Source organism: Mytilus trossulus, chromosome 6 (assembly GCF_036588685.1).
Source record: "Mytilus trossulus isolate FHL-02 chromosome 6, PNRI_Mtr1.1.1.hap1, whole genome shotgun sequence".
Classification (NCBI taxonomy): Eukaryota; Metazoa; Mollusca; class Bivalvia; order Mytilida; family Mytilidae; genus Mytilus; species Mytilus trossulus.
In genome coordinates, this window is record NC_086378.1 from 9,195,891 (window position 1) to 9,210,609 (window position 14,719).

The 14,719-nt window shown below is 30.9% G+C and overlaps 1 protein-coding gene across 2 annotated transcripts in view; it reads right to left on the reverse strand.

Moving 5' to 3' along the window:
• LOC134720726 (uncharacterized) overlaps positions 1-14,719 on the reverse strand; it is a 42,764-nt gene that overhangs the window by 25,276 nt on the left and 2,769 nt on the right. Inside the window, exon 2 of one of the 2 annotated variants that reach the window (XM_063583185.1) lies at positions 11,210-11,381. The exons of the other annotated variant lie outside the window; for it this stretch is intronic. The gene's annotated coding sequence lies outside the window, so the exon portion shown is untranslated. The remainder of the gene's footprint in view (positions 1-11,209; positions 11,382-14,719) is intronic. 2 annotated transcript variants of the gene reach the window in all.

The window sequence follows — 14,719 nt, forward strand, 5'->3', positions numbered from 1 at the left end:
GGGGTGGATCCAGCTATTTTAAAAAGGAAGATTCCCAACCCAGGATAAAAGGGGGGTTCCAACCACATGTTCCCATTCAAATGCATTGATCGTCCAACAAAAAAGGGGGTCCAACCCACAAAACACACACACACGGATCTGCCACTGGTCTTTAAAAACAGAAAGTAAGCAGTTTTCAGATATATGGGATCCATATTATAATCAGATTGATTCAGTATGGTAGCTTTTTATTACCCATGGCATAATATACTGAATAATGTCTACATTGTGAATGAACTGTTCTTGATTGACTGCTAAAATGTTAAGTCTGTACACAACTTATTTACTTCAAAGAAATTTCTGCAAAATATCTTAAAATCATGTGAAGACGTTTTTTTGTTCATTGTTAAGCCTAAGTGGCTGTTTCAGACTGAAATTAATCAAATCCTACAGTTTGATGATCCTTCTTCGACTATAGCCTATAGAAAGGAAATAAAATAAACCACCATAATAGCTAGATGACAAAGAAACACTATATATACAGAAAAAATCTGATATTCTTTCCAAATTTCAAATATGACTCAGACTGAATACGGACATAGAAATAAGAAGATGTGGTATGAGTGCCAAAATGATAACCCTTCATCCATTAGTCGCAACTATTATAGATCAAAGTACAGTCTTCAAAACAGAGCATTGGCTTACACCAAACAGCAAGCTTTAAAGGGCCCAACAAATGAGTAGTATAAAGGCATTCAAACAGGAAAACCAATGTTCTAATATAAATGAAAACAAGAAACGAAAACACTTGTGAATCACATGCTTTTAAACAAATGTACATTTGTTTATTTACCTTCTTACCTCTTATACAAGTGTAAATCCACAGTTAGACATGCATAACCCATGTTGGACAACTAAATCACACGTAGAAAGCTAAGTTAACATGACTTATCTGTAATTAACAGATTGATAACAATATACAAAGGTGTTAAAAGACATTCTGTCAGCTGATGTAATTAGGTACAAACCAGTTACCAATGCACTGTATATACATAGATATGTCATACAATTTAGGATAGTAAAAACTGATGTAAGAGCGTCTGGCACTAGGTCAACAAAGTCCTATTTTTAAGAGACTTTAAATTTAAATCTGTAGAAATCAAAACCAAGTCAACTACTTTATTATTAAACTACAGGGACATAGAATATAGCATGATTAAAATATATATATTAGTAAAAGGTAATAGGTAAAAAAGCTTGTCATTTCACTGCTATTTCTTATACATGTATGATGTACATCATGTGTACAAATATCACTGGTCTATTTTGAATAACTGTCAGTCTGCAGTGTCACCCTTTCAGGTCAAACTATTGTTGTGTATATAGATTAATAGAAACATAGAGTAAAAGCACTGATTACTATTGTCTACAATCATGTGTGGTATGGAAAGTTAATGATTAAAAGTCATAATGCATTCATCATTGTTCATTGCACTCATTGACACTTTATCAACTATATATGAGAAAATCTTAATTCCTCGATCCATGTTTTATTTTCTTTCATTGAGATATTTGCCACTAGCAGTTCAGCAAAACTCAATCAGACCCATTTTGTTTTATCTTTCATTGAAATGTTTGCCACTGAAAGTTAAGCCAGCAATAATCAGATCCATTTGTTATTTACTTTCATTGAGATATTTGCCACTGGTAGTTAAACAGCAAGAATCAGATTCATTTGTTATTTACTTTCATTGAGATATTTGCCACTGGCAGTTTAACTGCAAGAATCAGATCAATTTGTTATTTCTTTAAATGAGATATTAGTCACTGGCAGTTAAACAGCAAGAATCAGATCCATTTGTTATTTACTTTCATTGAGATATTTGCCACTGGCAGTTTAACTGCAAGAATCAGATCAATTTGTTATTTCTTTAAATGAGATATTAGTCACTGGCAGTTAAACAGCAAGAATCAGATCAATTTGTTATTTTCTTTAAATGAGATATTAGTCACTGGCAGTTAAACAGCAAGAATCAGATCCATTTGTTATTTACTTTCATTGAGATATTTGCCACTGGCAGTTTAACTGCAAGAATCAGATCAATTTGTTATTTCTTTAAATGAGATATTAGTCACTGGCAGTTAAACAGCAAGAATCAGATCAATTTGTTATTTTCTTTAAATGAGATATTAGTCACTGGCAGTTAAACAGCAAGAATCAGATCCATTTGTTATTTACTTTCATTGAGATATTTGCCACTGGCAGTTTAACTGCAAGAATCAGATCAATTTGTTATTTCTTTAAATGAGATATTAGTCACTGGCAGTTAAACAGCAAGAATCAGATCAATTTGTTATTTTCTTTAATTGAGATATTAGTCACTGGCAGTTAAACAGCAAGAATCAGATCAATTTGTTATTTTCTTTAATTGAGATATTAGTCACTGGCAGGTAAACAGCAAGAATCAGATCAATTTGTTATTTTCTTTAATTGAGATATTAGTCACTGGCAGTTAAACAGCAAGAATAAGATCAATTTGTTATTTTCTTTAATCATTGTTAATTGAGATATTAGTCACTGGCAGTTAAGTAAGAGACAATCAAACCAATAAAATAAAAGGATGAATACATTACATCTAATATACTTATTTTAAAATTATAATTGCTTTAATCTTAAAACAGAAAAAATATAATATTGGCTTAAACCTTACCCTAATGGTGATCATTTATATATTTCAAGATTTTACTAACTCCAGCACTGATTAGTCTAGTATTTTATTTCCCTGCCAACTCAAGATTCTAATAAGAAAATTTGTAGTTTTTTTAACATGTAGACATAAGTGTCAGGTGATATATATATAAAAGGATTTTTTGTTTATATATCCGTCACAGTTTAAATCTGATGTATCACCAACTTATTTTAATAACTATCTGATTTATCAATAATCTGTTGGTTCTTCTGGTCAAAATTTCTGAGGTTTTGTATTTTAATATATCAAAATTCTGAGAAATTGCTCCTAAAAATTGAAATTGTGAATCAAGAACCCATCAGACTTCATGACTTAGACAGAAAGGTTGAAAATTAAAGTATATCTAAAATAGTTGATTAATTATTTATTACCATTGTAGTAAGTGCATGAATACCTATAAGTAGGAAGCAAATATTTTAAATTAATTATTTCAAATAACCATCTAATTTTGCAATCGTTTACATCAGATTTTGATCTCTATTGCACCTACAATATAATCATATTAATCCTTAGAAAAAATATCCAACAAAAAACATTGAAAGCAAACGACATGGTCATAAGATTGGACTATGTTACCTTTACCCATAAATCAACATAAATTGATTCTTCACATATATATATATATATCAATGAATCCAAAATATTTAATAAAATACATGTAATTAAGGCTAGCATTATGTTTTGAATAGGTCTTGATAAGTTGTAACTAAAAAGATCAGTTTCAAGACAATTTGTTAACATATGAATGGATTTTGCTTTGACAAGGAAAATTCTTTAAAACATATTACCTTAGTTAACAAAAATCTCAACAATAATGTCCATTTCAGATGTTTATAAATCTGTTTGAAATGGATTACATCAATAAATTTCCAATCTAACAAAAATCTATTTGAAACTCAAACCTATCAAAAGAAGTTTAAACAGACAATTATTGTCTGAAATTTAAGTTAATGTCACATAGTGCACCAACTTCTCACACAACAGATAAAAGAAAAGGAAATTTTATTCTCTCTACATGGAAGTTTCTCAGTGTAATGATTTTTTAAGGATAAATATAACATGTATAATATACATTGCATGTCTACCTGATTTCCTATTTATACATGCCAACACAATAAATGCTTCAAGACGGGTAAAAGGAAATATTTAAGATTAATTTGTTTATTTATTGCTATATTTCCAATATGGCAAATGGCACAACAAATTTTCAGGATGATCACAAATCATTCAATAAATCAATAAAAGATGTTTTACAATGGTTGGATCCAGTGGTTACAAATTTAGCAATTCTTATTTCACCTATTGCAGCATTCAAAATTCTGACCCATTTAAAGGTGAATCAAGTATTTTTTAAAGGGTGAGGTTTAATCCCATAAATATGGTTGAAAACTAAAAATTTTGCACAATATAATGCTTAAACAAACCACCCTTATAAATAGTGAAAAACACCATATAATAATTTTTTAGAGTATTTAAAAGGGAGGGGGGCAGAGATATGACTTCTACGTCCCCCTGGATTTGCCACTGAAATAGAACTTTTAGCTATTTTATATCCACCAGATAATTTTGGTGGGGAAAGCTGGATTGCCTCAAGAGAACCAATGACCGTAGGAAGGAAAACTAGCAATCATTGGAACTCACAATCACAGTGTTTATAGGCTTAAGATTCAGTAGATGAATTACATTAACAAATCCGCAACTGAGGCTCTACCTTCGTCATCATGAGGGTAGTAGGTAATGCCCATATTGTCAAGTGTCAAACGGCCATTTTCGGCTAGTGTTAGGGACAAATTGAATAAAATTTTACGGTGTCAAAATATCCTTATCGGGATTTGTCAGAGGTCTCAAATAATTATCTTTACCATCATTTTTGGAGAAAAAAATAATGGGATTCGTCAAAATCATTTTCCGTTTTTTTATCGTCTAAAAGAAAGTGCCTATAGTTTATTGTCATGCACCAAAAAATAACTCAATTTTTACCATTATTCGTCATGAAAGTACAGGCCTATTACCACCCTCAATCATTTTACATCATAATTAATTAGTAATGATTTAAATTATCTTTACTGTAATAAATTCCTAAAAAGAGAAAATATTAGTACCCTTTTGCAAGGAATTAATTAAAAAGCACTTGAAATGCAGACCAATTTCCATAAAATTTTCTGAATTTGAATGCACCTGTTACAAATGTATATATTTTGTTTAGACTAACAAAGGGTGTAGATACTTGACAATTCTGTTATGATCAGTTTTAATTCTTGGTGACAACACTCTAATCATATATGTATTTCCTTTTAACGTGTGAAATTCATACCACATGTCAATAAAAACAATACCAAACAAATCCTATTTCAAAATATACATCAAGCACATAATCCATCAGATTTAATTTAAAACCATTTTTTTGTTGTATATGTAGTCCTATGAAGACAAAATACCTAGACCTCTTTGTCTGTATGGAATTTTTGTTCATTAAATGAAAATGTAACAACCCCTCATTTTTTTAATACAGAACCTAAATGAATACTGTAAAAAATGACTTAGCATTACTCAAATTGGTTATGACAGATGAAGAACTGAATTGCAGTGTTTTTCATTTGATTTATTATTTGTTTTTCTTGTTCTGTGTTTTCATTTATTTTTGAAGAGCTTTAATCACTTCATTTAGAAAATCATTAGTAGGTTGTTTTTGATAAGTTTAACATATATCACAGGTCATCAGAATTCCAATGGGGACTAACTGTGCACCACTTATTGCGGACCTGTTTTTGAATTGCTATGAGTTACAATTTATGACAAAAATAAGCAAAGAGTATTTAAGACCCATCGAAATAACATCTGATAAACAAATTTAATAATACTTTTAGATATTTGGATGATATTTTGGCTCTCAATAATAATGACTTCAGTATGTATACATGTACTGAAGAAATTTATCCTGTTGAACTAACTTTAAATAAAGCTAATACTAACAATGACCACTGCCCTTTCTTGATCTTGATATCTATATCACTTACCGAAAGCTGAATACTAAAATTTATGATAAAAGAGATCATTTTTCATTTCCTATCGTTAATTATCCATTTTTAGATGGTGACGTTCCCTTTCCACCATCTTACGGTTTTTATATATCTGATTGAACTTGTACGATTCGCTCGTGTATGTAACAATGTTTTAGATTTTAACGAGAGAAATTTGTGTATTACTGAAAAATTATTACACCAGGGTGTTTAGATATCACAAACTAGTCAAAACATTTCCTAATGTTATCATCGGTATAAGGAATTGAATCAACATTAGAGTGGGCGTCCATATTAAGTGCAACTAAATTTATTCCCTACATTAGAAGAAACTAAGTCAGCCGTAAGCAGTTGAGCTAAGTAAGTACTTCTGTAGCTCATATGGATGACAAGCTGGCTAGAGAGGAATTCTAGCTACTGGTAGTGTTTGTGTGTAAGAGTCATAATGGTATGAAACAATATATGATGACTCTTATGGTGAGGGAAGTGTCACAGGATTGCTCCCATTCATTGGTAGATACTTAGTCAGCTGTAAGCTGTTTAGGCTAAGGAAGTACTTCTTTAGCTCTGTAGATTAACACGCTGACTTGTAACTCAGAGGTGCGGGGTTGGAGTCCTGGTTGAGACAAGGTTTTTTCTCATCAGAATTAATCATTCTCTCTGGTTCAGAATTGAATGATTCTTTGTATAGTGTCTCATAGGATCATCTAAACTTTGATTGTCAGCACATTTTAAATATGAAGCAGGGTTACGCAGGGGTTACAAAATGCACTTCAGTCAATGTTTTACAAAAATAAAATAAAATCAAGCATTCAATTTTTAAGTAGACTCCCATGTAAACATGCTTAATGTCTATATGCAACATTATATAGGAATATATAAATAAAACATGTATAAGACCTGTATAAGTTGTGAAATATAAGCAACAGGTAGATTGAATGTCCTGGGTAAAATGAATATTTTCCCATACATGTGTGATATTTAAAATCAGGTTAACACCCAAAACATAACTTTGAAGTATTGAATTTTACAGGGTTTTTAGTAACAATAAAATTTAACAATTTTAAAGAGTTTTACCGCCAAATTGTAAACACTCAACAACGGAATGTTACGTGGAGTTCTTTTCCACATCAAACAAAACTACTTAAAAGGACTTCTTTTTTTTCACCCTTTAGATTAATCTGTTTTCCCACATTTAAATACAAATATTTACGAGGATTAAAGACTTTTCTCATGAACAAAAGAAAATATCCATGTAAATTGTTGCCCTTATGCATTTAACAAACATGTACACTTACAATAGTAATCATCCATGTGCTAACCAGACATGTTCTATATTTGTCATTTCAGGATCTTATATAGCTGACTATGTAGTATGGGCTTTGTTCATTGTTGAAGGCCAAATTGCAGTGACATCTCATTGGCAATCATATCACATCTTCTGTTATGTTGTTCAATTTTCTAGCAATTTTAATTTTTGTTTGCCTTTATCAGTTTTAAAAAGTGTATGATTTCTGAACTATTCAGGTCAATTTTTAAAAATTCAGATACATGTACCTTTGCATGCGATAACAACTATTTGCAACACATGATGCCAGCTGTTTTTCTCACAGCATTATATGTGTGATTTCAACATCTAACAATTAATGTAACCCTAACTTTCAAGTTGAACAGAATGGATGAGTTTCAAAAAGATGTAGAGTGGGGCGCACATATTCCCCGTTTTATGATTTTGAGGTGTAAAAACTTCAAAGGATGGTTGAAATGGAAGAAATATGCTGGTAAATTATATTTTTAAAACAAATATGGTTGTTTTTGAAAATGAGACCAAATTTCAGCACTAACCACAAAGGACCAAAAAACGGACAACGATTTTCAGCAAATTTCCTGAATGAAAAAAAAATTCAAAGAAATATTTCTTTGTAATTCTTTGACTGATTGCCCTAAACTTCAGTTTTTTACACCTTTTAAATGTCTGCTATTCATCTATAATGAAATTTATTTGATAAATATTGTTTAAAGCTGCAGTTATTTGGTTTTAAAAAGATGTGTTAAAATGAATATGTGTCCCCCGTTAACAAAAAATCAGGATATTTCAAACACCCTTTAATCACACTTTTCAGATGATTTTTCTCAAAACAAACACGTTTTCAAGCTAGGAATAATTTGCAATTGAAGTTATCTTCATATAGAAATATCATTACACTTCAAAAACATAAAGGCCTGAACATAAACTGAAGAAAACATGGAAAAATATGGCGAAAATGAGCACCCCAATCTAATGATTATCATACATGTATGAGCTGAAATAAATTGCTCCAAATTTTCAATTTGAATACCCATTTAGGTTTAAAACTAATTGATTGCAGTTTGCTAGCTTGCTTAACATCCAGTGACAGATAGTTCATGAAGAATGCAGGACAACTGGTTTTAAAGATTTTCTTTGTTTTTTGTTGTCAAATCATAAATTTAATGTATCAATTCAATTAAATATTTGTTTACTGATTTTCAACTTGTCTCTCTTTTTATAATATTTTATATTTCATTTCTAGTTTCTTCATATTTGTAAACCTAATTTTGTATTTGTTCAAATATACCCTGGTAACAATGAAACATTGAATATTTGTTTACAAATTCATTCTTTCCCTGAAGCTCTGCTATTACACAGCATTATAAGTTGAAGCAAAAACTCAGCAAGAGTTTGTTAATTAGTGTAAGACATACCATTGTGTGTTATATTGGTACATTTAACATGTGGACCTAAATTAAGGATACAATACGCCCAGAGGTTGGTGACAAATTTGAAAAAGTGTCATTTATTAGATGAATAATTTGCAAAATCATTTTTGTTGGTAAATTTGTAATTAACCTGATTTTAAACATACAACAAAATAAATGTGGAATGTATCCATAGGACACAGATGATGCCCTTCACTAGCATATAATCGCTATAAATGGACATAACTCAAGCTACAAGTGATGCCATTACATTCATATTAGTTCTAATTATTGGGGATATATATTTCTTTGCATTCTGTATAAGTTTCATAATATTTGGTTGACGCACTCTAGTGACAGAATTGAAACAAAAAATTCAGCCATTTTTTTTTGCAATTGTAAAGGGGCATAACTCTAGAATGGAAATAAACTGTTATCACAGAGATATGTCTCTCCTTTTTGTAATTTTAGCAATGAATTGTGCCAATTAATGCTAATACAATTGCAAACCAAATATCAATGACCTACCACAAGTGGATCCCCATAAATTGACCTAATCACAAACTAATACATGTAATGTAAGCATACCAATCAAAGTCAATAGACCATGACTGAGGGGGCAGAGCCAAATAATCTCCATGGCAATGAGATGTGACGATGCTAATACATCTGCATACCAATTATCATTGATGTACCACAAGTGGATCTCCATAAACTGACCTAATCACAAAGTAATACATGTAAAGTAAGCAAACCATTCAAAGTCAATAGACCATGACTGAGGGGGCAGAGCCAAAAAATCTCCATGGCAATGAGATGTGGCAATGGTAATACATCTGCATACCAATTATCATTGACGTACCACAAGTGGATCTCCATAAACTGACCTAATCACAAACTAATACATGTAAAATAAGCAAACCATTTAAAGTCAATAGACCATGACTGAGGGGGCGGAGCCAAATAATCTCCATGGCAATGAGGTGTGGCAATGGTAATACATCTGCACACCAATTATCATTGACATACCACTAGTGGTTCCCCATAAAACTGAGCTAATCACAAACTAATACATTGTTGACGCCATCGCCGTCGCCGGAAACAGCATACCTATGTCTCGCTTTTTGACTCCGTCAAGGCGAGACAAAAATGACACCACAAAAAGTCAAGCTAGATCTGTGTTTAATGGTATTATATTTATAAGCATTGTGGTTGAGACAAACTTAAGTTTGAGAAAAGAAACAAATAATACAGAAATTTCCCTATTTGTTAAGGGGAAATTAAAAAGATATCAGAAGTATACAGAAATACCAAACCCATAGAACAAATCCTATGACTACACATGTACAAAATATCACATTTTAGGACTTGCTCAGACTGAGAGATGTGTGATTGCATCATGCTTTATACATTATGGTCCCTATGTGATTAATAAGTACAGTAATGTTTCTAATGATGAGTAAAAAAACAAACATAGGATCAAGATAACCTCAGCTGTCAACTAGAATCTTTAAAATGTGTCACTTTAGCGCAAAACCTGTACAAAATATCAAACACAGTACATTGTATTAAAATTATGAATTATGTGCTAAAATGATACATGTATCTCCAAATGTTTTTTACCATTACTCATAAGTTATATATGTAAACCTCCTATTTGGTCTTCAATAAGATTGTTCCAATTTTGTTTTTGAAAATGAATTACGAATTATTATTTTTTTACATGTTTATATACTTCAAACACCTCAGAAATGTCAGCGAGACAATTTTATTGACAAAAACAAATTCAAAAGAATGATAAGAATTATCCATCTCAATCATTGTCATTGTTACACATATTCAAGTTTATCACATTTTTACACATTTTCATATTTATCATGTTTTTTACACATTTTCATATTTATCATGTTTTTACACACTCTCATTGTGAAAATATGCAACAAGGTACTCCATTACATACTTTACATATCTTTATAAGCTTGGTTACCCCGAATAGATAGTAAATGAGTTATCCAACAAATATTTTGAAGTCAGCGGGCATATATAGTGGGTCTCATTGGGTCTAAGCGTGATGCAGGATTGCCACCTTTTTGTGAGTGTGACACTTGAAAGTCTATTTATTGTGCATTGAAAATGGGAAATGTAGTCTAGTGGGACACAGGAAATTAAAAAAAAAATAGAATTGCTTTCGTACATAGTGTAATTACACATTTTCAAAATCCTCTTTCACATTCAATATTTCAATTTAATTATACACATTTTATTATTTTTTTCCCTTTACTATCAATTTTTTAAAGCATTTTTTCTGATGTATTAACCTTCCTTTCCAACTTGAGTTTGTTACTGAGAAGAGAAGGGGTGCATTGACGGAGTTATTGGTACATGCATGTGGTATCCCTTAGACAAAGAGGTGTTTTGGGTATTTTTTTGTATAATTTAAGAGTCTAAAATTTTTTTTACAATTTGATCAAATTAAGTCTAAATGTCATATTGACTCATTACACATTTCATCACTTTTTCCCCCATTATTTTAACATTTAAGTACAAATAAAACATTCCAATTTATTTATATGCTTTAGATAAATACCACCGGTAACTCTATTAAAATATTTACCAAAAAAAAAATTCAGAGAAAAAACCTCGATCAATGGGATAAAATATAAATACTACATGCTTTATTTACATATTGTGATATATTCATATATTTTGTAGGAAAAAGTGTCTTAAATTACCTGTGATTACCTGAGAAATCAAAGTCATTTGATTAAAGATCAAAGGGCCAAGTAAAATAACTACAAATGATGAAGAGCAAAGATAGGGTGAAAGCTCAAAGTTTGGCCTTTGTCCTCGGGCAATAGGTGTGCAATTCTTGACTGTCTAGATAGTTTTATAGCTCCAGCGATAAAACCGAGTCCTAAAAAAGTCAACAGCATTTAAAAGTAAATGATCCATCACTGTACACCTACTTAGATAACCATGTTTTTTTTAAGATTGTGATCAATTTTTCAAGGATAGATTACTGCACTAAAATTTAACTGACCTACAGTAGGGAGAGATAAAAAAAAACTTGCCAGTGTTAAGAAGTGCAGATTAACACCAAAATTTCCCTTTTTCTTTTTAAAATTTCTTACCTGCCAGCTCAAAAGAACCTTTGTATTTGCAAAGTAAACACTTAAACTTTTGTCAACATACAGATACAAAAAGTTTATTTTTTATGGGTCAGAGTTGTGTTTGTGATAATTGAAATTATCTGTGCCATTATTAGTCTAGCAAATTTGATTTCAAGAAAAGATAGATTCATGTAGTGATGCACAAATCATGATACGTCCATGCATAATTTTTTTTTAAATGCAAGTTTTAATTTAATGCAATGCTAATCATGTTATATTATTTGCAATTATCTGATAATAAGATTTGAAAAATTATATAAGAGTTTTAAGAATTTACTCATCTACTCCATATTACTCTGACAACTTTTGCTTTTGGCAAAAAGTCTATGAATATTAAGAGGAATTAAGGCATTCCAGCAGCGCCTGCATAAATAGTATATATCTCCCAGTTGATACAATAATTCCAGGGCATGTTTTCCCCCCAACAGGATTTCTTTGATAGAGGGTTGCTGCTTTACAAGGAAGCTATTAAACCAAGAGTTCCAAGTGGTGTTGTTGAAATAATCCCTTTATAAATTTCACTGATGCCATCTCAAGTTGGTTGATGATTATAGAATATCCCTTTCACAGATGACAACTGATATGTTCTTAATGTTGTTACTACAATCATGTCCCCTTTTCACAGAATGTGATCTTATGAATTATACTTATCACCGGGTTAATTTGTAGCCAGGTCTGTTTACTGTAGCACGATAGCCCACTTCATCCTACACAAATGCTATGACTTATACATTTTATAGTAAATTGTTGTCTTCTTAAAACAAAAGGTTTTATCTATATTTTTAATTGAAAATATATAGACTTTTCTTCATAAAATTTAAATCTTTTAGTTTTTATACTGTGGTGTTGAAAACTAAATGTTAACCCATAACACTAATATCCAAACAGGCTTACTTACTTTAAAAAAGATAGTACATGACTACACCATACTGTATCAAAATTCAGAAATTATTGCCATGATTTCATTATTGCTAAAAATGCAACAGCGTTATAACCGCAATAATTAAAACATGCATTTTGATTTTTTTTATATTCATTAAACATTATTAAACAGATTTTTTCTCTTAATCGCAAAATTAAAATTGCAATAATAAATGCACGCAATAATTTCTGAACTAACAGTAATAACAGGTTTGTGAATATAGGTTGATAGTACCTTGATGTTTAAGATTATTATTCACACATCTGAGTCTTTGAAATATTTAAGCACAATTAGTAAACAATTTAATCAAATATTTGTCAAACCACATCTAATCCTAAATATGAGTATATGTTATTATGTACCTATAGATGTGTCATATCTTTTAAGTCCAATCTACATCTATATTATTATTTCTCCATTTTCTTTACAACGTTTTGTTATGTTTACCTGGCTCAGGTGTCTCAATCAAATCTAAATCACATTCTTTTCATTTTAATATCCACAGGAATGTAGGTACATATTAAAACCTTAAATGAACCTTCCATTACTTTCAAATGTATAAGTACAAAACCTATACAATATTGGAATGCTCCTGGTTATAAAAATATATCACCCTTAATAACATGTATGACCCTTTAATACTACTGTTGATGTAATCATTAAAAAATTCCTACAACTTTTTGAAGCATGGCTTATTAGAATACAAAATTTGATAAAAAACAATAAATATTGATTTGTACCTTAGGGACTTAATTTGTCACAACAAAGAACATCTGATAAGATATATGTCTTTGTATATTGCAGTAATTATTTGTAACACAATACAAACAGGTGCTAAGACTGTCTTCTAAACAGATAAAATCTTCCCACCAAACATTCATATATATCTAATTGAATTTCAAATTTTTCTGAACAAATGTAAAATGAACTCAAAAATAAGAACTTGGAAATTTGGCTAACCTGTCTGGCAACAAAGACCTGTGACGCTCATGACTACTATGTCTGCCTACATGTATATAATAACTGGGAAAAAACTGTGATTGATTGATTGTTTGTTGGTTACTTAATGGCCAGTGGTAAATATTTCATGCATAATCCAGACCTCTGACTGTCATGTATACAATATGATGACCTATTGAAAACCTGTAATTTGTTGATTGTTTGTTGGTTACTTAATGGCCAGTGGCAAATATTTCATGCATATTCCAGACCTCCAACTGTCATATATTATACAATATGATGACCTATTGGAGACCTGTTATTGATTGATTGTTGTTTGCTTAACATTCAGTGGTCATAATTTCATGCAAATACATTCTGGGCAATGCAGGACTAGCATATATATGCGTGAATATATGTACATGAACGCCTACTTAAGACCTGCAATTGAATGTAATTGTTGCTTGCTTAATGTCCAAAGCATTTTCATGAAAATAAGACCTCTTGAGATTCACGACTTTAAAATGACTGCCTGTTCAATGAATCTGTTATCAATTGATTGGTGCTTGTTTTCTGTCCAATGACAAGTATTTCATATATATATATTCTGGACATTGAGACCTGTGACTCTTATAACTTATACATGTCTGCCTTTTAAACAAAGTTCTATAATTAATTGATTGGTGCTTGTTTTCTGTCCAATGACAAGTATTTCATATATATATATATATATTCTGGACATATATGTCTGCCTACTGAACAAAGGTGTGTAATTAAATGAGTGTTGTTTGCTTGATTAGCATCCAGTGGCAAATATTTCAAGCATAATCAGGCAATGAGACATGTAAACTCTGAGGTTGAAGTATAGAGTGCCCTACAGTTGTTTACATACAAAAGTAACTGCCCTCTGGTCTCTGGGGGATAGTTGTCTCATTTGCAATCATATCAATATCTTTATTTGTATATTTGTGCAGGGCATTAGCAGAATGATTTATCAAATTAACTTAAGGAATATGATTCACACAATTAATTTAAGGAGTATGATCACACAATGAACTTAACGGGGCCTTTTATAGCTGACTATATGCGGTATGGGTTTTGCTCATTGTTGAAGGCCGTACGGTGACCTAGTATAGTTGTTAATGTTTGTGTCATTTTGGTCTTTTGTGGATAGCTGTCTCATTGGCAATCATATCACATCTTCTTTTTATATTAAGGAGT